This window comes from Canis lupus, chromosome 9, assembly GCF_048164855.1.
Source record: "Canis lupus baileyi chromosome 9, mCanLup2.hap1, whole genome shotgun sequence".
Taxonomy (NCBI): domain Eukaryota; kingdom Metazoa; phylum Chordata; class Mammalia; order Carnivora; family Canidae; genus Canis; species Canis lupus.
Genome location: NC_132846.1, coordinates 59,548,239 through 59,569,997, shown reverse-complemented (window position 1 = coordinate 59,569,997; position 21,759 = coordinate 59,548,239).

The following is a 21,759-nucleotide window of genomic DNA, read 5'->3' as shown; positions in this document are numbered from 1 at the left end:
AGCATCAAGCTAGGTTAGCTGAGATATTTGATCTCTTCAATTCCTGGGAGGAAAAGTTATAAAAAATTACTTGTCATCAACTTCTACATCAGAGATTATTACTAGGGCTCATGGGTTCATGTGCTTTAGTAGACTGTTGGGGGGGTGTCTCTGAACCCCTTGAATCATGAATTTTGTAGGCATGGTGAAATATGTGTGGGAGGAGGAATCGTTAGTTTTTTACTAAATTCTTAATGTGATCTCTGCCTCTGAAATTTTAAGGCCACAATCTTTTTGTCAGACATTGCAAACCAGATGCTACATGTCTGAAATGCTGCCTTTGGCAAGGAGTCCACAAAAGAACCGAAGGTCACACATAAGAAGGATTTGAGTTTGATGGAATACACTCTTCAGCAGAGACTCCTCGCTGGAGTCTTCCATCCACCCCTGTTATCCTCAGAGGGTGCATCTTCGAATGGGAATATAAGTCTTTCTTCTTGGGGTCCCCCTTGACCCTTCCCTTCTGGTTCTGTTTCCATATGAATATGAAGATATTTTGATTTTCTGTTCCCTTCCACCCCTTCCCTTAGTGATTTCTCTACTTAAATAAAGGTCCATGTTCACATGGCAGCAGACCTCACTGCCTCTCAAGGCACTGTGTATCTGAGTGCCATTTCAGCTCCGAGAAGCATTCATATTCAAGAAAGGCCAAGACAAATGTACTTAACGGTGATTATCGGAGCATCATTTTGGGCTTACCTCTTCCATACCTCAGGGCACGGCTCTGAAACTTTACCACACCGTGGTGAGTCCCCAGGCTTATCGATGACCTCTGTCTGCACCCAGTTGGCCTCTTTTATAATTGACATTCCAGACATAATTAGACACAGCTGTGTATATGCCTGTGCCTACCCTGTAAGAAAAAGCTCCTGGGAAGGGCCATTTCCCCATCCTACCCGAGTGACGTTAGTCACTGGAGGGTGATGCACATGCCTACCCCAGCATCCTTGAGGAATGTAATGGGTAAAGACACTTCTGATATGAAAGAAGGGTTTGCTGTAATATTTGTTTTTCTCCTCTAATTTATCACTCAGCCTTGGGCCAGACAGCAGCTTAAAGAATGCAGGTTGGTGTAGAACTTTATGAAGGCTGAGAGCACGCATTACAATCACAAAATTTTCAAGGCTCACAAAGCTTGCATAATTACACTGGCTGCCGGGGCCTTCCGGCACTTTTCAGCTATAATGGCAATCTGGCTAATTTCCCACTGGCTTAATCTATAACTTCAAAGACTCCTAAAGCAGTTACGATTATTCTGTTTGCTTTTCAGGTGACCTACACCATTCGTATGGAGCTGCCAAGTTCCTGGGTTGACTAATTGGAACAGACCTATTTTAATTTAGGATTTTTCCCCTAAATATTGTTCCTTTCTAAAAATAAGCTCGAGATGATAAAGCAGTGAAACACTGCTCATCAAGGAGCGCTTTTGAAAATTTAAGGACAGTTGAAAACCGCTGTTATCTGATTTCCTTTTTACATTGCAGCTGCTTATTTAAACACCAAATAACACATGTTCAGAATAGAAAACTTGGAATGTACACAAGAAACATAAAGAAGAAATACCAAGTCATCAAATAGTCTACCACCCAGCTATAACCACTATTAATAAGTTCTTGTATTCAATAATTAATTTGGTAGATGCCAAGTAGGCTATTAGGCACCATGATGCAACCCCTCTGGTGTTTGTGTCCTTTTGCAATTAATTTTTTAAATATTTTTTTTGCATTTTTATACAACAAATATGTGGCTTACCTAATTCCATGTAATATTTATTTTCTTTATGTTATTTTCCTTTTGTTTCTTTTTTTTAAACAAAATCAGGATCATGTTGCATGTCTAGCTTTGTATCCTGCCATTGCTTTTTTTTTGCTCCACTTTATTCTGTGACCTTTCCCATGCTATTGCAAATTCTTTAAAAACATTGTTAGAATGGCTATTTAGTTTTGCTTCCTATGGGTAATCATAATTTATTTAGTGAGTTCTCCATTCTTAGGCATTTACGTTATACACAGAATGAAATGGATCTTGATTATCTTTCTCTTATATTTTAATCCTTTCCTTTCTTTGAACCTTCTCATGTGTACCAACTCAAATTTTGATTCTTTTCCGTGTTTTCCATCTATGCCTTTCTTTTCCACCAAATAAGAAAAAAAAGGATATAAGTACCTTAAATTAGAAAGTTAGAAAAATATTAAAAAACAGCAAGACACTGGCAAATTTCACTTTTTTTTAAAAGATTTTATTTATTTATCCATAAGAGACAGAGAGAGAGAGAGAGAGAGAGGAAGAGACACAGGCAGAGGGAGAAGCAGGTTCCATGCAGGGAGCCCGATGTGGGACTCGATCCAGGGACTCTAGGATCATGCCCTGGGCCGAAGGCAGTCGCCAAACCACTGAACCATCTAGGGATCCCAAGTTTCATTTTTGATAGGAGTGAAGATAATAACTTTTTATTTCCAAGCCAGAATTGCTTAATATAACTCTATGAAAACCAGAACTGCTTTCCTGGACAATGTGTAATATTAAGTATGGCATAGATATTTCTTGAATGGTTAATATTTGCAGTAAAGATATAGCGTACTAAGTCCTAACATAGAACACAAAAAATAATTAATGTATGACTTAAACACTATGTCTCTGTACTGACATCAATAAAGGGTTGAGTAAATAAAAAATAAATAAATGAGAAAAACGAGACATCTTACAGAAGAATTTCAAACAATAAATGCAGATAAGATGAGAAATAGAAAATAGGAGCATAATAGAGTAATAATTCTGGAAGGCAATTGATGAATGATGAAATTATTGAGTAAACTTTGATGAGTAAGAGGTTATTTGGCTAGTCTCAAAGTATTTCTGCCAAAATATTTACTAATGTTATGGCATTGTTAACATATGATTACAGATTAATTTGTACTCTTTCATCCCCTTGAGTGTGGACTGGATTTAATGACTGGAATCTAAGGAACAGAGTCTGGAAAGGAAAAAGTAGTAAGTGCTTACTTTACCCAGCAGACTGCATTTGGTCTAAGTGATCAAAGTTAGCAACATGAGTAAGAAGTAAGTCATGTTATCATCATGTTATTACTGATATGCCATGAGAAAAGTACGTCACTGTAGGATTTTCCCTCAAATCTTATAACCCTTATCCAATCGTGGGGAAACATCAGACAAACCCAAATGGAGGGAAATTCTATAAAATCATTAATCAAGACTCTTCAAAAGTGTCAAAGTCATGGAAGACCTAAATAAAATAAAATAATAAAATGAAATTAAAATAAATCCATTCATTCATTCTCAGGGATTGAAGGAGCTTGAGGAGACATGACATTTATTTTATTTTTTTAAAGATTTTATTTATTTATTCATGAGACACACACACACGCACAGAGAGGGAAGCAGAGACACAGGCAGAGAGAGAAGCAGGCTCCATGCAGGGAGCCTGATGTGGGACTTGATCCCGGGTCTTCAGGATCATGCCCTGGCCTGAAGGCGGTGCTAAACCGCTGAGCCACCCAGGCTGCCCGAGACATGACATTTAAATGCAATGTATTATCTTTGGGTGCCTGGGTCGCTCCATCAGTTTAGGGTTGACCTCTTAATTTCTGCTCAGGTCATGATCTCAGGGTCCTGAGATTGAGCCTCCAATGAGCTCCATGTTCAATGGGGAGTCTACTTCTCTCCCTCTCCTTCTGCTCCTTGTCCTCCACCCCTGCTTGCTACTCTCCCTTTTTCAAATACATAAATCTTTATTTTTATTTATTTTTATTTTTAAAAATATTTAGTTATTCATAGAGGCACACAGAAAGAAGCAGAGATACAGGCAGAGGGAGAACTAGGCTTTCTGTGGGAAGCCTGATATGGGACTTGATGCCAGAACCCTGGGATCACGACCTGAGCCAAAGGCAGACGCTCTACCACTGAGTTACCCAGGTGCCCCAATAAATAAATCTTTAAAACTAAATAAGTGCAATGTGTTACCCTAGATTGGATCACGGAGAGAAAAAAGATTTTAGCACAAAATCTGATTAAATTAAAAATAAGCCTGTAGTTTAATTAATAAATATCATACAATTCTCATTTCTTAGCTTTGATGCATATACTGCACTTATGTAAAATGATAATATTAGCAATAGCTGGGTCTGTATTATGTATTATTAAATGAACTGTCTGAATTATTGTTGCAATTCTCTGTCAACCTGAAATTATTTCAAAACAAAAAGTTTCAAATAGTATTCTCATTGTTTGTTAAAATTGGTTCCTAAAACTGTCAAATGCGTTTAACTATGGAGAGGGCTTGTTAACAATTAAATGAAGTAGAGCATATGTAAGAGCTTATAATTATCAACATATTGTCCTGCCATTCAAATGAACAAGCAGGGGCATGGTGCCTCTTAATCTGTTCCCATATGATTTAGAGATTGTTTTCTGTCTTTCTTACTTTGGGTTTGTTTTTGTAGTTGAGGGAAATGTAATCACTGAGTCCCTCTCAAGTAATTCATTCTAATAAGCTCTTTGATCCTGTCATATTAAAGGCCAACAGAGTCATTCCTTAGGGCTATGTCCCAGAGGATTACTTCAAAGGACACATAGCAAGAAAGAGACAAATTATTTTATTTATGTATTTTTTTGTTTGTTTATCTATGCCGCTAGTACTGTTTCCTACAAGCTTCAGCAGTCCTTCTTTGAGAGTGGAACATCAGAATTCAGAACAGAAGATAAGAAGATAAATATTGCCATCATTTAGAAACTTGATGTAGTACCTTATAAAAGTAGCTGTGCTTTCTATAAACTATGAAGATTTTACTGGACCTTCATAGGTAGAAAGGAAATGTTAGAGGGAGCCATTTCTGCCTAGCAATGAACATTTTCTCTGACTGTGTGGGCAGCATCAGTATTGACTTACTTACCGTCAGATCCTTCTCTGTGGAATGGACATAGAATTTTGAATGTGGCTTACCTAACATCAATGACAAATCATCAAGAAGACACTCACATGTTTAATCTGAAATTGAAGAAAATATAGTTGAGACTTGAAAAGTTCAGGGGTTAGAGCTCTGACCTCTGTCAAAACTTCATGTACACTTTTGACTTCCCCCCAAATTAAGTAATAACCTGCTGTTAACTGGAAGACTTACCAAGAACATAAACAGTTGATTAACACATAATTTTATATGTTCAATGTACTATGTATTGTATTTTTACAATAAAGTAAGCTACAAAAAAATATAATTAGGAAACTGATAAGGAAGAGAAAATGCATTTACAGTACTATATACAGTACAGTATATACACTAGTATAATGTCTTTATCAAAACAACTCATATTTAAGTAATAAATCCATGCAGCTCAAATTCATATTGCTCAAGGGTCAACCATACATATAAATCTGTAGCATCTTTCAATTAATTGTGATTTTTGATCAGAAGAGAAAATTCAATTGCTTCTAACTGCAAGGAACTATCATTAGAAAGTGTTTAAAACATCACCAAGACTTATTTTGCCTATTTGTTTATTATTTTATTTGCAAGTGTTATTTTTATGAGATGTTAATAACATTGTTAAAAAAATAACACTTTTGTTTCAAAAATTGCCCATTGAGAGCAAATGTCATCATTTTGGTTTTACCATGCACTACATAGAAGTCCTTGGGGAATGTATATAACCCCTTCATGTCTCAGTTTTCTCATCTATAAAATAGCAATAATATAATTTTCAATTTGAAAGAACTTTTGGAATAAAATACATAAGTAAATAGGTGCTCAGTAAATATCAGTGTAAGTATTCCTTAAGTATTAAGTATTATTATGTGATTTATACAAATTAAAATGTGAAAAGCAGTAATTTCTAATTCTATAATGGAAGGCAATTTTTTAATGTTTACTCTTTTTTAATACATTTATTTTTTATTGGTGTTCAATTTGCCAACATACAGAATAACATCCAGTGCTCATCCCGTCAAGTGCCCACCTCAGTGCCCACCACCCAGTCACTACCACCCCCCACCCACCTCCCCTTCACCCACCCCTAGTTTGTATCCCAGAGTTAGGAGTCTTTCATGTTCTGTCTCCCTTTCTGATATTTCCCACTTATTTTTTCCTCCTTTCCCCTTTATTCCCTTTCACTATTTTTTATATCCCCCAAATGAATGAGACCATATAATGTTTGTCCTTCTCCGATTGACTTATTTCACTCAGCATAATACCCTCCAGTTCCATCCACGTCGAAGCAAAGGTGGGTATTTGTCGTTTCTAATGGCTGAGGAATATTCCATTGTATACATAGACCACATCTTCTTTATCCATTCATCTTTCAATGGACACCGAGGATGGAAGGCAATTTTTAAAGAACGGAACATTCGGGAGAAATTTTGTTTTAAGCATTTAGCGATTTCAGCAAATATGTGTACATGCTCTAGATGAGGCTTGATTTCAACTACCATTGGCTGGATACATTTCAGTGTTATGTTTTACAACAGAGCAAGCAGTTCTTCTAGCATGAGACCACCAGTTTTGAAGACAGACCAAAATGAGATCATGTAGTTCTCTATCTATTTTTTGAGAAAGTTACTAAAACTTTTGACATGCTAGTTCATGTCTGGAAGACAGGCATGCAAACACTCACCTTGGGGTATTGCTGTGGTATTTAATGTAAGTAAACTATGTGAAGTAAGGAGTATAATGCAGGTCTCATTGTAGATGATCAACAATGAGTTGATCATTGTGAATTCTCCTGTGTGCATTCTTTTTTTTTTTTAATATTTTATTTGTTTATTCATGACACACACACACACACACACACAGAGGCAGAAACACAGGCAGAGGGGGAAGCAGGCTTCATGCAGGGAGCCTGATGTGGGACTTAACCCCGAGACTCTAGGATCATGCCCTTGGCTGAAGACAGGCGCTATACTGCTGAACCACTCAGGGATCCCCTGTTCATTCTTATTTATAAAGCAGCATGTTTAGTTAAAGTATTTTAGCATGCATTTGACCCTCTGGATAAATCCCTGGGGCAGCTCCCATGTGTCATAGACCAAGTCTGTGAAACAGACCAAGTCACTGAAACAGGCAGATAGTCAGTGCATATTAAATATTTTAGTAAATAAAGGAGGTGGAGTAGTGTCAATATGAAATCAAAGTGGAATATATTGCTTGCTAAGCAAGGGCTAGCTATAGTTTGTAAGATATAATATATGATAACTGAGAAGAAATTGATCTTATATCAGGTTTTGGGAAGGATGGAGTTCAGGGATCTGCAAGCATTGAGAAGCAGGAATTTTGAAAGATGAGCTAACCTTTCAGACTCCTACAAACATGGTCACTGGAGCCAAACGATTGCTGATTGGCTGAGAAGTCAGGTTAATGAAGACAAGTTGCTACTAAAAGATTGAGATGGATTCAAAATGGCTCTGATGAAGGCTTAGGACCATGACCTTTCTTGAACTTGGAAGATAGGAACATTTTATAGTTGATAATCTAACTCTTGAAGGTTAGAAAAATCTGTAAACTTATCTTTTTCAATCACTTGCCCATAAATGCATCATATGATTTAGCCACATAACTTGAAACAAGCCTTCCTGCAAGCAGAACTGCACTATGCATGTGCTGGGCATCTCATCTCCTATCATTTCTCCATCAGGTAAATTGCTCATTCTTCAAATCTTGTTTCAAATGTCATGAAATTTGTGAAACTTTGCCTGTGTTGCACATGCTTGCTAAGTGAAATATTTTCTGACTCCCTCATCAATGCCTAGACAATGTCAATACCTTCTTCCTCTAAGCTTTCATGGAACCTTGGAACAGCTCCAAACAAGCACTTCTGGTTGTATCTTGTTATGTGTGCATGTGTCTGCCTCCTTTCCTGAATTTCAGAAAACTCGAGAATAGGCTCTGCTTTACAAGCCTCCCCCACCCCGCTTTAACTCTAGTGCCTGGCTTAGTGTCTATTAAAAGAAGCTCAATAGATATTTGCTACTTGCATGAATAATCAATTTATCTTTTCATTTCTGAACAAAAATTAGGTTATTTATTTGCATCTTCATTTGTCAGTGAGGGAAGGAAGATATTATATAATTGCCTCAAGTTTATACTTTTACAAGTAATAGAGCTGACAAATCCAAACTGCTGGTCTTGTTCTCTTTCCCCTTTTTATTACATATAAAGTGACTTCTTGCGGAGCTTTTCTAGATAGAGGACTCAAGGGCACTCAGTATGAATCTGTTTCACAAACTGAGGAAAGTGCAACACATCGTTGTTGCAACTAATTTTGTAATAGTAAAAGCTTCACTGGGACACCTGGGTGGCTCAGTGGTTAAGCGTCTGCCTTCAGCCCAGGGTGTGATCCTGGAGTCCCAGGATCGAGTCCCACATCAGGCTCCTGCATGGAGCCTGCTTCTCCCTCTGCCTGTGTCTCTGCCTCTCTCTCTCTGCGTGTCTCTCATGAATAAATAAATAAAATCTTAAAAAAAAAAAAAAAAACGCTTCAAATGCTTGTGATGTGTCCAGCATTGCTCTATACATTCTATTTCTTTCACTGAGTAAATCCTTAATACTACCTTACAAAGTAGGTGCCGTGTTAGATCCATTTTATAGATGAATAAACTGAATCTCCAGGAGGTTAGGTAGTTTGCTTCGGACCACACAGTTTGTCATGTCAGATCATGATTTAAATCTAGGCAGCTAGGATCTAGTCTTTGTGCCATATCACCCAATACTTATCATTTCACCGTTTACTTCCTTTCTTGTCCTTTTCTTCCCTTTCTACCCACTCCTTCCTTTCAAATTCCTTTCTTTTCTCTTCATGTATTTTTTTTAAATATTTATTTATTTATTTATTTATTTATTTATTTGAGAGAGAGAAAGTGAGAGAGAGCATGTGAGTGAGAAGGGGTAGGGGCAGAGGGAGAGGAAGACAAGCAGACTTCCTACTCAGTGAGGATCCCAAGGAGGAGCTCATCCTTTCACCCTGAGATCATGAACTGAGCCAAAAATCAAGAGCCGGATGCTTAACCCACTAAGCCACCCAGATATTCCTCTCTTCAGTTATTTTCCATTCCTTTTCTTCTTTGCATCCTTCCTTCCTTTCTGTAGTTAAGAAATAAAAAGAAAAAAATGAAGACTTCTTCCATTTTTCTATGCACTTTCTCCAAAGAACTTTTTTTTTTTTTTTATGTTTATTCATGAGAAACAGGGAGAGAAAGAGAGAGAGTGGCAGAGACACAGGCAGAGGGAGAAACAGGATCCATGCAGGGACCCCAACATGGGACTCAATCCCAGGACTCTAGGACCACGCCCTGGGCCAAAGGCAGACGGTCAACCACTGAGCCACCCAGGAGTTCCTTCCCTGAAGAACTTAATCTAAGCTGATACAAATCCACACTAAATATCCAAGGTAAATAAAGTCATTTCATTTGGTCATATTCTCCTAAGATAGAGGTAGGGCCTACTCCACATGAGTGAGTGGCCTTGATTTCATATCCAGGCCCATTTTTACTCAATCAAGGGCCCTGACCAGTCAACCTATCTCTTAACCCCTAGAGGGAAGTGGGAAACTAAATTTATATTTTCTACTTCAATATCTGAACATAGAGTCTTTTCTGCCACATGATCTTCAGAGCAAAAGCATCAGGAAATTCTTAATCTAGTTTGTCTCCACAGCTTACAAGCAGCTGTCGTTATAAATAAAGGCTAGTGTCACTTTCATCAAACCTGAAATTTAACACGTGCTTTTGCCACTCAATGAGGGATTTCCTCTAACACACTTACCACGTAAATCTCCTATTCTCCAGTGGTTTTACTTTGGTATTATACTACTATAAAAGCCCATTTGGTGACAAAAACTTAACAATATAAAAAAGAGTAATAATGAACCTTGAAAATAAGGCTGGAATTTCCAAAACACAAGATTGTTTTTCATAAAATTTGCCATTTTCATCTCCCAAGCCAAAATTATGACTCAGAAATCAGACATTTAGATCAAGTTGAAGTCTGGAATGGGAAAATCATATAAATTTGGCAGTTTCACTCCTAAAATTTATTTCTTTTTCTTGGTTAAACACAGGGAAGTTTTTCGAAGATATAATTTGCAGAATAGCAAATAAAAATAATAAAGTAAAATTGCTTTTATTATAAGTTTTTCCAACCAGTGTGCAGCTAATAAAGTTATGTAATTATAATTCAGCAATGGGAAATTTATCATGTCTGATATGCATAAAAAGTCTGAGAAATAGATTTGTATAAGATGAACCCTATAAGACTGTAAAAGAGCATTATAAACTTTTGACATGTGATCAAACTTGAATTTTTACCTTACTCATCCAATTTTAACTGCAGATTCAAATTGCTCTAGACATACATCATCTGCGTATACCATGTGTCAGAGATAAAGGAGGAAATATTTCATAAAAGTCTTATAAGGCCATCAGCACACTGAGCCTTCCATTACAGTTCCAAGAGATGCTTTAGAATTTTATCTAATCTACTCCCAGTGTCTTGAGTCAAGACTTAATTTTATCTCTGAAAGAAATGAATTTTTATGTGAGAATCTGAAATCACAGGTGCTACAATCAAGCTAGTGTCTTTACAAGCCATGGATGTTCAAGACAACAGAAGAGCATGGATCAGTCACATTTTTTTTTTATTTTAAGTCACAGAAACTGAGTATTGATTTATCAGACAACCAGAGGATGTATTGGAAGCATTTCAGATACACTGAATTAATAGGATGCTGGAAAGGTAAACTTGGTGAAATGACAAGAGCCGAGAATTTGCGCTATAAGTAAGGGAGTAAAAACAACAGCCAAGGTCTCCTGTTTTGTGGAGACCCGTTTTTTCTTTTGCTCATTCAAGATTCAATGCCCTTAGAGAGAATGTAGGATTGACTAAGCCCAAGTAAAAAGAGAATGAATTGACCAAGAGAGCTTTTGTAGCGGGATGTAGGAACCACCATATCCAAACATTCATAATAAAGAATTATTACTCAAGGGAGAACAAAATGAAATAAGAAAGTTGGAATGGAGATTAAGTGAGAAAAATGACAATTCTAAAGTGACTAACATTCAGTGTGATGTGGGATGGCTTTTTTATTGATAAGAATAGTGTGTGAATGTTCATGTAAAATAATAACTTCACATAAATGCCTCAATATCCAAACCCTAAATATTCAAAGGTCTCAAAATACCACATAAAAATGTGTGTTTTAGAGCCGGGTGACTGCAATTGGAGTCCTGACTATGGCACTTTTACCTTATGATACAGAGCATGTGATTTTGCTTCTTGACCATTAGTTGCTTTATTTTAAAAAAATGAGATTTATATAAAACTGACGACATAGAATGTGGTGAGATGAGAATATTCTATGTAAATGCCTTTTCTACAACACAGAAAACCACACATAAAGTTAATTCTTCATTATTTGGATTCCTTGCGTCCAACGAGGGAGGCTGAATCTTTTTTTTTTCCTTTTATGAACAGATTTTTCTGTGCTTGCTTATTTCACACTAGAAGGACTCTTCAACAAGCCTCTAAAGAGTATGAAATGTTTTCTTTTGGCTGAGCGAGACGTGTCAGTCCAACTGAAGAAGCAGTCACAAAATCATTTTGTTTTTTAAATGGAAACAATGATTTTAGCTAGTGAAGAAATCTGGGCTCACAAGCTTAACTATAAGCAAAGGTGTGGCTTAGTCATTTTTACTTATGCCTATTAAATGGCCTTCTTGTTTTGTCCTTTATGTGACTTTTTCCCAATTAGCATGGATATGTTTTATACTGCCCTGTGAGGAATTTTATAAACTGTTTATTATTTTTCTTTTCCCCAAAAAAGGGTTTATACATCCCAGATTTTCTTCCCTTCCATGTGGCCCTTATTAGTCTTCCCTGGAGGCTTTTTTACCCCCTGCCCTCCTACTTGAGGCTTAGCTGGGATGGTTCTTGCAGTCATAATTGAAAATTAATGATGAGAAGCAGCCCCAAACCACACCATTCACTTTCTCCCTCCTCAGTCCAAGAAGTGTACAATGCAGATTTTATTTCAGGGACTCCAGAGGTGATTAATAGTCATTTGGACCTGACACTGGCTTCAGATAAGTGGCGTAGTCTGGCAGGAACACAAATATGTGGACACCATTCCCATTAATCTCTGAACACATGGAAAGGAAAAAAGTCTTTGCAAGACCTCTATAAAGGGAGTTATTATTATCAGGCCAAATATTCTATAAAGGAAAAGCTAATTGGTAGCCTTTGCGAACATACCCAGGAGCAAAGGAATTTCTATGAGAAGATGTAAATGGAGCAAGAGGGTGAATAGTCAGAAAAAGAAAAGTATGAAGAAACTGACAATAAAATCTATGGAATCATTACCACTGGTGTGTGAGCACGCTGAGGCTGGCTGGGAGCCATGCTTTTGTCATGGCCCCAGATGAGGCCAACAGACGGCCCTTAAATGTTTGTTGAGTGAATGGCTGAAGTTTGCATTTTTCAGATGCAATATTCATGTGTGATCATTGATGACTGAAAAAGAATGTCAAATGGTAACACATTTCTGCAGTTGTTGATATTGTGATGTTCATACTAGTGTCAAACAATGTCATGGTCATCCTTGTTAACTGTTACATTATGATCTTTGTAATAATATCAAACAATGCCACATTCTTCTACCTGGAAAATTCTAAGTATCAGATTGGCTTACATTCTCTTTCTGAATACAGTCTGTTACCTTTTATCACTGGCATCCCTGCAAGGAGATTCTAAAATATGGTTCCCTGATTATTGATATTAGGTATATGTATTTACTGCTATTCATTTTTTTCTTTTTAGTGAAGTGTCTTTTAATATATCTCCTTGTATTTATATTACAAATGAAAGTGTTTTTTTTAAATTTAATTTTCAGGGACTCCTGGATGGCTCAGTGGTTGAGCATCTGCCTCCGGCTCAGGTTGTGATCCCTGGGTCCTGGGATCGAGTCCGTATGGGGCTCCCAGCAGGGAGCTTGCTTCTCCCTCTGCCAGTGTCTCTGCCTCTCTCTGTGTGTCTCTCATGAATAAATAAATAAAAATCTTAAAAAAATAAAATTTATTTTCAGTTTGTGCTCATATACATTAATATTATTGATTTTTGTATATCAATATTATATCCTATAACTTTGTTATAGTGACTTCTAATTCTGTTTCTAATTTTTGTTAGGTTCTTTAGAATAGAGCTAAGATTTTCTAAATTTACAGAAAATGAAGCAAGAGTGTCTTTATAGTTTTGCCTCTTCCTTTCCAATCTAAGTGTGTTATATTTTTTCTGACTTTCTTGTTCTAACCAACTAGGACCTCTAGGACAATGTTGAATGAAGAAATAAAAGAACACATCCTTCCTCTATTTCTGATATCAGTTAGGAATTATTCAGCTTTTCACCATTAAGTATGATGCTAGCTATAGTATTTATTAGATGTCTTTCAGCAAGTCCAGGAAGTTTCACTTTATTCCTGATTTGATGAGAATTCTTATGAACAATAGGTATTGAATTTTGCCAAATGATTTTCTGCAGTTGTTAACACACTCTGTTTTTGTTCTTTTTTTTTTTTTCTTGAGATTATGGATTACATTGATTATAATGTTGAAAATAAACCAACCTTACATACATGCCATTTGGATATATTGTATTTTCTTTTTTCCTATATTAATGAATCAATTTTATAATATTTCATTAAATATTTGTTTCATATTGAGCAGAAATATTGATCTGTAGTTCCTTTTTTGTTTTTTCTTATAATATCTTGTCTGGATTTGGTAATAGGGCAATGTTCTTTGGAAAATGCTCCTTCCTCTTATATTTTTTAGAAGAGAGTGTGTAGAGTTGCTATTATTTCTTCTTTAAATAGTTTGTATCAATCATCAGCAAAACCATCTGGCCTAGAGCTTTCTTTTTGGTTAAGTTTAAAAGTAAAACTTAAATAGCTTATAGACATTTAATTTAATAGTTACAGAACTGCTCAGGTTATTTCATTTTGGGTGTATTTTGATAGTTTATAGGATTTGAAGAATTAGTCTACTTTAAGTTGATGAATTATGTGCACAGCATTTTTTCTAGTATTTCTTTAAAAGTGTATGGAGTCTGTAGTGAAATCCCTTTTTGCATTCCAAATATTGGAGTTAGGAAGTGTTTTTTCCTCTCACATTTTTGGAAGAAGTATTTTAGTATTGCTTTATTCTTTGTGTTTGGAGTTTTTGTTTTGTTTTGTTTTTACCAGTGGTGACATCTGGGCCTCAGCTTCGTCACTGTTATTTGTGGTGATGCTTTGTTTCTGTTTTTAGAAAAAAAAATGAATAATAAATTCAACTTCTTTAATAGATATAGGTCTATTCAGAATATAGTTTCTTGAGTATTGCTAATTGTTTCTTTTAAAGAATATTTCTATGTTATACATGCTGTTGAAGTTCTTAGTATGATGTTGATTACAATAGCTATTATTTTTTCAATGTCTAATTAATCTACCATGGTGTTTATCTTTGTTTCAAATCTTGAAAATTATGCTTCATTCTTTTTTCTTGATAATCTTAATTGTATTGGTCTATTCAAGGAACCAGAGTTTATTTTCATTGATTCTATTGTTTTGCTTTTTTTTTTTTAATTCCTTGAGATTTTACTCATATTTTTATTCGTGCCTTCTGCCTACATATTTTGGGTTTAATTACTCTTTTAAAAAAATAAGCTTCCAAAAAAAAAAAAAAGAAAAAAAAAAAGCTTCCTAAAGTAGCAGCATAGATCATGAATTATGTGCCCTCTTTGTATTCAATATAAGCATTAAAGCCTGTACATTTCCATCTGTGCTTTGCTGTAGCTGTTCGCCATGATATTTGAGGTGATGTATTTTCATTATTATTCAGTTCAAAATAACGTCTAATTTTAATATTTTCTTTTTCATTCATGAGTTTTTAAATGTCTTGCTCAATTTCCAGTATTTCTAATTTTTCTCGTTATTGATTTACTTATGTATCTTCTGATTTTTGTTATCTCTGCTAAGTGAGCTTTCTTTTCATGGTTCCCCTCAAAGTCAAGTTGTGACCCCTTTTCTCTGACTCTTAAGTATTTTTTTTCATTATTTTTTGTTCTTAGCAGTTTGCATAGTAATCGACTTACTAAATGTACTGTAGTTTAAGAATTTCCATATTGATAGGTGTATGGGTTTTGTGTCTTACTCTATTTTGTACCACTTCACTCAATAGCCCTTTATGTAGCTTATTATATATTTTTGCCAATTTACCCCTGGAAAATATTTCTAGGGCTAGTATTTCTTGGTCTAAATATAAGTGTACTTCTGTTTGGGGAAAGTACAGCAAAATTTCCCCTCATGTAAGTTTTGCTATTTTCCATTGTTATCACCAATGAATAAGAGTGTCTATTTCCTACAGCCTTGCTGACAAATATGTCACCAAATTTTGATTTTTTTTCTTCTCTTACTGATAAGAAATTTTATTTCAGTGTCACCACTGTTATAAATCAAGTGCCTCTATGTGTGGATCTATATGCACACATTTTTCCTCTCTTAATGCTGAAATAACTGATAGTGTAGGTCTTGTGTTTCATTTTATTTAACATTTTCTTAACTTGGCCCTTTAAAACTCTGCATAAATTTTGAATCATTGCAACCATTTATATATGTACACACATATGCATTTACACGTTTTCGATTTTTTTTAAATTTATTTTTTATTGGTGTTCAATTTACCAACATACAGAATAACCCCCAGTGCCCGTCACCCATTCATTCCCACCCCCCGCCCTCCTCCCCTTCCACCACCCCTAGTTCCTATCCCAGAGTTAGCAGTCTTTACGTTCTGTCTCCCTTTCTGATATTTCCCACACATTTCTTCTCCTTTCCCTTATATTCCCTTTCACTATTATTTATATTCCCCAAATGAATGAGAACATATAATGTTTGTCCTTCTCCGACTGACTTACTTCTCTCAGCATAATATTCGATTTTGAATAAGATTTCACATAGATCAATTTTGGGAGAATTAACATGTTTAGAATATTGACTTCTCCAATTTCATTTTATTTATTTATTTTTTTACTTCTCCAATTTTAGATAATGATGTATATTTTTTGTTTCTTGAAGTTCTCCTTAAATTTCCTCAATATTTGTAGTTTTCAACTTAGAGGACTTATGTTTATTTATATGATCCTAAAATTAGAAAGATTGTTCCACATTAATTCTACGATTTTAGTTGTTTTCTTTTGTCTTTTCTGCGTATGCAATTGTGTTATATGCAAAAATGACCACTGATTCATTCTTTCTATTTATGCTATTTTTTTCAATTCTTGTCTATTACATTGGAGAGAAATAGTTTTAAAGGTCACTCAATTTATTCAGAAGTCTTAAGGAATGTTTTTAATATTTCACTATTAATTTCTACGTTTTCCCTTAAATAAGAAAGAGCTTCCTATTTCTAGTCTGTTGCTAATATTTGTATCAGAATGTGTTTAATTTTATCAAATGCCATTTTCGGCATCTTTTTAGATTACTTTGTTTTGAAATTTTCCTACTTTTTTCTGTTAGTCTGTAACTTATTTTAAATATTATACCAATTGTTAATTACAGAAATAAGTCTAAATCAATTGTGACACATCCCCTATTTTATGTATTACTAGATTTGATTTGCCATGAAAAAACGTTTTATATCTCTTTTCTTGAAAAAGCTTATCCAGTAATTTTCCTGTCTATGTCATATTATGGTAGGAAGTTTATGTTGTCCTCAAAAACAATGAGTTGCAATGTGTTCCATCTTCTTTAAATCTCTGGAATTTTTTTCTGAGACTTTTGTTTTCTTCTTTCCAATTTCAGATGAATTCACAATCAAAACGATGTGGACTTGGATATTTCTTTGTGGAAAGTTTTGTAATTACAGAGTCATTAAGTCAAATAAATAAAATAAAATGAGATAAAAAATAAAAAGTACAATACCTTAATTTCCAAATGTTGACATTTGATCTTATTTTTGATTTAACTTCACTGTGACAATAGGACATGTGAGAATTATTTTAATCCTTTCAAGCGTATACAGACATACTTTTTTGTCCTAGCATACAGTCACTTTTGACAAACAGTCCATGTGAATTGTAAAGAATATACACTCTGTTACTGCTTGGTGTAGTGTATTAATTTTATCAATAGTGAGGAAAATATGTTGGTTATGCAACTCATCTATATCCATACACATTAATGTGTCTGCTGAGTCTATCAACTGTTGAAAGAGATTGTTGCTTTTCCTGTATGACTGTAGTTTGCCAATATTTTCTTCGAGTTCTGTCATTTTTCCTTGATATAGGTCATGCTATGTAATTTAGAGGTGCATAAATGTATAACTATATTGTCCTCCCAAACAACTGACTTTTATATCATGAAATAAGCTCCTTATTTTTTAGTGATGATTCTTAACGTTAAATCTATTTTCTTGATATTCAAATACATATATGGGTATCTATAGTATATATATATGGGTATATATATATATGGGTATATATTCACATGTGTATATATATGTTTTTTATATATATGTAAATGTAGGTATATATAATACACTAGGTCCGTGTTTGTGTGATATTTCTTAAAATCTTTTTGCCTTTGACTATTATATATCTTATACAAGGCACGGGGTGTTTCTTATAGGAAGTCAAAACACACACATGTATGAAGATTTTTATTTCTCTCTGATAATCTTTATTTTAATTGGATTATTTAGTCTATGTGTAATGTGTTTATATAGCTATATTTTTACTACTTGTTTTGAACTTTTTTCTACCTGTTTTATTTTCCTCACAGCCTTCCTTGGACACTAATTTATACACTCATTTGCTGTTCTTTGAATGTTTATCTTACCACAGTCTGCATCCTTGATTTCACACATTCTCTTCATTATGCATTCCACTTGCCAGACGACGCTGGGACCTTAGAGAATTTCCTTACAGTCGTGTGAGCCTGTTTTCTGTGATATTGTTGCTATACATTTTAATACTTTTATAGCCCCATAATGATTACATTTTCTATTTCTTTCTTATTTTCCATGTTTCTATCATTTTCCTTCCACCTGAAGAACTTCAGTATGACTTAGTATGCACGTGTCTTTTCCTTCTGGCTGCTTTTGGCTTTTTCTTCTATTAACTGGTTTCCAGAAATGTTACTGTGATGTTCCTATATACACAGCCACGCATTTTCTTTTTGTTCATCTGCATCTTCTCATTGTGCCAACGTCATGCGTCAGTTTAGGAAAAATCTTAACCATTGTCTCTTCTAATATATAGCTTCGGATTGAATCACTTTGTTTTTAATTCTATGGCACCAAGGACCCTAGACCTTTCACCATATTTATGTGCGTGTGTCTCTCACACTCTTATCTGTGTTCTTTGATCTTTTATGATTTCCATGAATCTGCTTGCATGTTTTCTACTCAGCTATCTTCCCTTTAACTAATTATCTTTTCTATTTTTGTGCTGTATGCTATTAAACCCATCTAGTAAGTTATATTTTTAACCCTAGATCTTCTATTTTTCTAAGGATTTCTGTTTGGCGAATTCTTTCTTTTTTATTTATCTTCTCAAATATTTCAACCACAGTTCTTTCAATATCCATATTTGATACTTAGAATTACTCAGATAACTGTAAATTTGTATCTATTTCCATTTTTACTTGACCCTTTGTTTATGTATGGGAGAATACATATATATGGTTTACATGAAATATATATACTTGAAATATATGATATACATACAATTGAAAATCCGACATTGAGACACTGGGCAGGAAAAATATGCAGTCTGCAGGTGTTATTATTTTCCCTAGAGGCTTTAACATACCCATGACAAGGCACATAAAGTGACAGCAGATGACCTTAATCCATTCAGAGCCTGAATCATGACTCTAGGCCAAGTTGTGGTTTTTGCAAGATTTCCTTTACTTCTGTTTCATACATAGTCTTAAAATATAGCTCTCCAGGTTCCTGACTCAAAGCCTTGGATCTTATACGTTGATTTTGTTTCTTTGTTTGTTTGTTGTTTCTCCTTAGCACCATGAGACAGCCAAGAAGGCACCTTTGTCTTTTCTTGACTACAATTGGAAAACCTCTAGTGTTTTGCTTTTAAGTAAAGTGCTTGTTTATTGATTAAGATGTATACTTTATCATGTTAATGATGTGTCAATTAAGTTCTATTTTATTAGGGATATTTTTATCATGTTGTGTGCTGATATTTGGCAAATGCCTTCTCTTATCTTTGAACATAATCATATTTTTTGTCTTTTCAGATTTATATGGCCTTATTTATAGCCATATTTATGACCTTTCTAAACTAAGTATTGCTTGCATTACTGAAATTAACTACAGTTGTTTATCCTGTATTATTTTTAATGGGCTGTTACATTTTGTTTACTAGAGTTATATCTAAGAATTTTGCCTTGATATTTATAAATATATTTATACTTTATCAATTCTATGCATTATTTAGAATAAATGCTGTATTCATGTCATAAAGCAACAGTAGAGGTTTGTCCATCTTTTCAATGTTCTGGAACACTTTATGTAGCGTTAAGATTACCTGATTGTTTAAAAAGTTGGTAAAATTCCTATAGGAAGTCAACTGGGAGTTATGCTTTTTGGTAGGCGGCTCTTTAACTACTTTCTGCATTTCTTCCAAGATAATTAACCTGCTTATATTTTCTGTATGTTGAGTGGAGTTTTGTTAAGTTGTCTGAGAAAATGATCTATCTGACCAAGGTGCAAATTTGTCCTTTGGGACCATGATAGGGTTTGTGAAAACCCCTAAATTTGGCATTTATTTACAGTGTGTGCCAGTTTTCTAACTCGTTTCTGCTTTTATCTTTATGAAGCTTTCCATCAGACTTCTTATCATTTACTGTGTCATTCTTTTCCTAGATTTTTAGATTGGAGAGTTAATTCATTTAATTTTTGTCTCATTGTATTTGATACTATAATTTTTTACTCACAACTTTTTGAACTATATGCCAGAAATTCTTTCATATCCTACTTTTATAAACCTTATGTTAAGGTAATTATGAAGTCCTCTCATATTTACCCTTTGACCTAAGAGTTATTGAATATCATGTTGTTTATTGTTTTTATTTCAATATGAAAAGGTATTTCCTGCTGATATTTAATTTTTTTTCTCATTGTGATCAAAGACTTTTTTTTAATTGAAGTATAATTAGCATATCGTGTTATATGTGTTTCAGGTGTGCAATACAATAAACCAACAATTCTATACATTACTCAGTGCTCATCATGATAAGTGTACTTTTGATCCACATCACCTATTTTACCTATCTCCCCACTCACCTCCCCTCTGGCAATCACTAGTTTGTTCTCTGTATTAGAGTCTGGGTTGTTTTGTTTTTCTTTCTTTCTTTCTTTCTTTCTTTCTTTCTTTCTTTCTTTCTTTCAAGATTTTATTTATTTATTCATGAGAGACAGAGAGAGAGGCAGAGACATAGGCAGAGGGAGAAGTAGGCTCCCTATGGGGAGCCCAATGTGGGACTCTATCCCAGGAACCCAGGATCATGCCCTGAGCCAAAGGCAGATGCTCAACCACTGAGCCACCCAGGCGTCCTTCATTTTTTCTTTCTTCCTCTCTTCTTTCTTTTTTAAAATTCCACATGTGACTGAGATCATATGACATTTGTTTCTCTTTGACTGATTTATTACACTTAGCATAATGTCGTCTAGGTCCATCCACATTGTTGCAAATGGTAATATCCCCCTTTTTTATGAATGAGTAATATTTCTCCCTCTCTCTTTTTCTTTCTTTATCCATCTTTTTTATACATTCATCTGTGAGTGGAGACATGGGTTGCTTCCATTTCTTGGCTATTATAGGTAGTGCTGTGATAAACATAGGTGTCTTATATCTTAGAGTTTCTTTTTCCTTTGGGTAAAACCCAGGAGTGGAATTACTGGATTAACATGGTAATTTTTTGTAATTTTTTTAGGAACCTCCACACTGTTTTCCACAGTGGCTTCATCAATTTGCATTCCCACCAACAGTGCTTGAGGATTCCCTTCTTTACACACCCTCACCAACACTTGTTATTGTATTTTTGGCTAGCCGTCTGACAGATGTGAAGTGATATCTCATTCTGGCTTTGATTTTCATTTCCCTGATGATTAGTTACACGGAGCATCTTTTCATGTGTCAGCCATCTGTATCTCTTCTTCGGAAAAATGTCTATTTAGGTCCTCTGCCCATTCTAAATGGATTATTTGATTACTTTCTTGGCATTGGGTTTTTTAAGTTCTTTGTATATTTTGGATACTAACTCTTTTTTGGATCATTTGCAAATATCTTTTCCCATTCAGTAAGTTACTTTATCATTTTTGTTGATGCTTTCCTTCTCTTTGCATTTGTGTGTGTGTGTGTGTGTGTGTGTGTGTAGTCCTGAAAGTTTAATTTTGCTTTTGTTTCCTTTGCCTCAGGAGATGTATCTATAAAAATATTTCTACAGCTGATGTCAAAGAAATTATGGCTTATATTTTCTTCTAGGATTTTTATGGTTTTGGGTCACACATTTAGGCCTTCAATCCACTTTGAGAATGCAACTTTTATTATGCCTAAGTGATTTATAATTTTTGTGTGTGTCTGTTGGAAATGCTATCTTTTTTTTTTTTTTAAGATTGTACTTATTTATGCATGAGAGACACAGAGAGAGAGAGAGAGAGGGGCAGA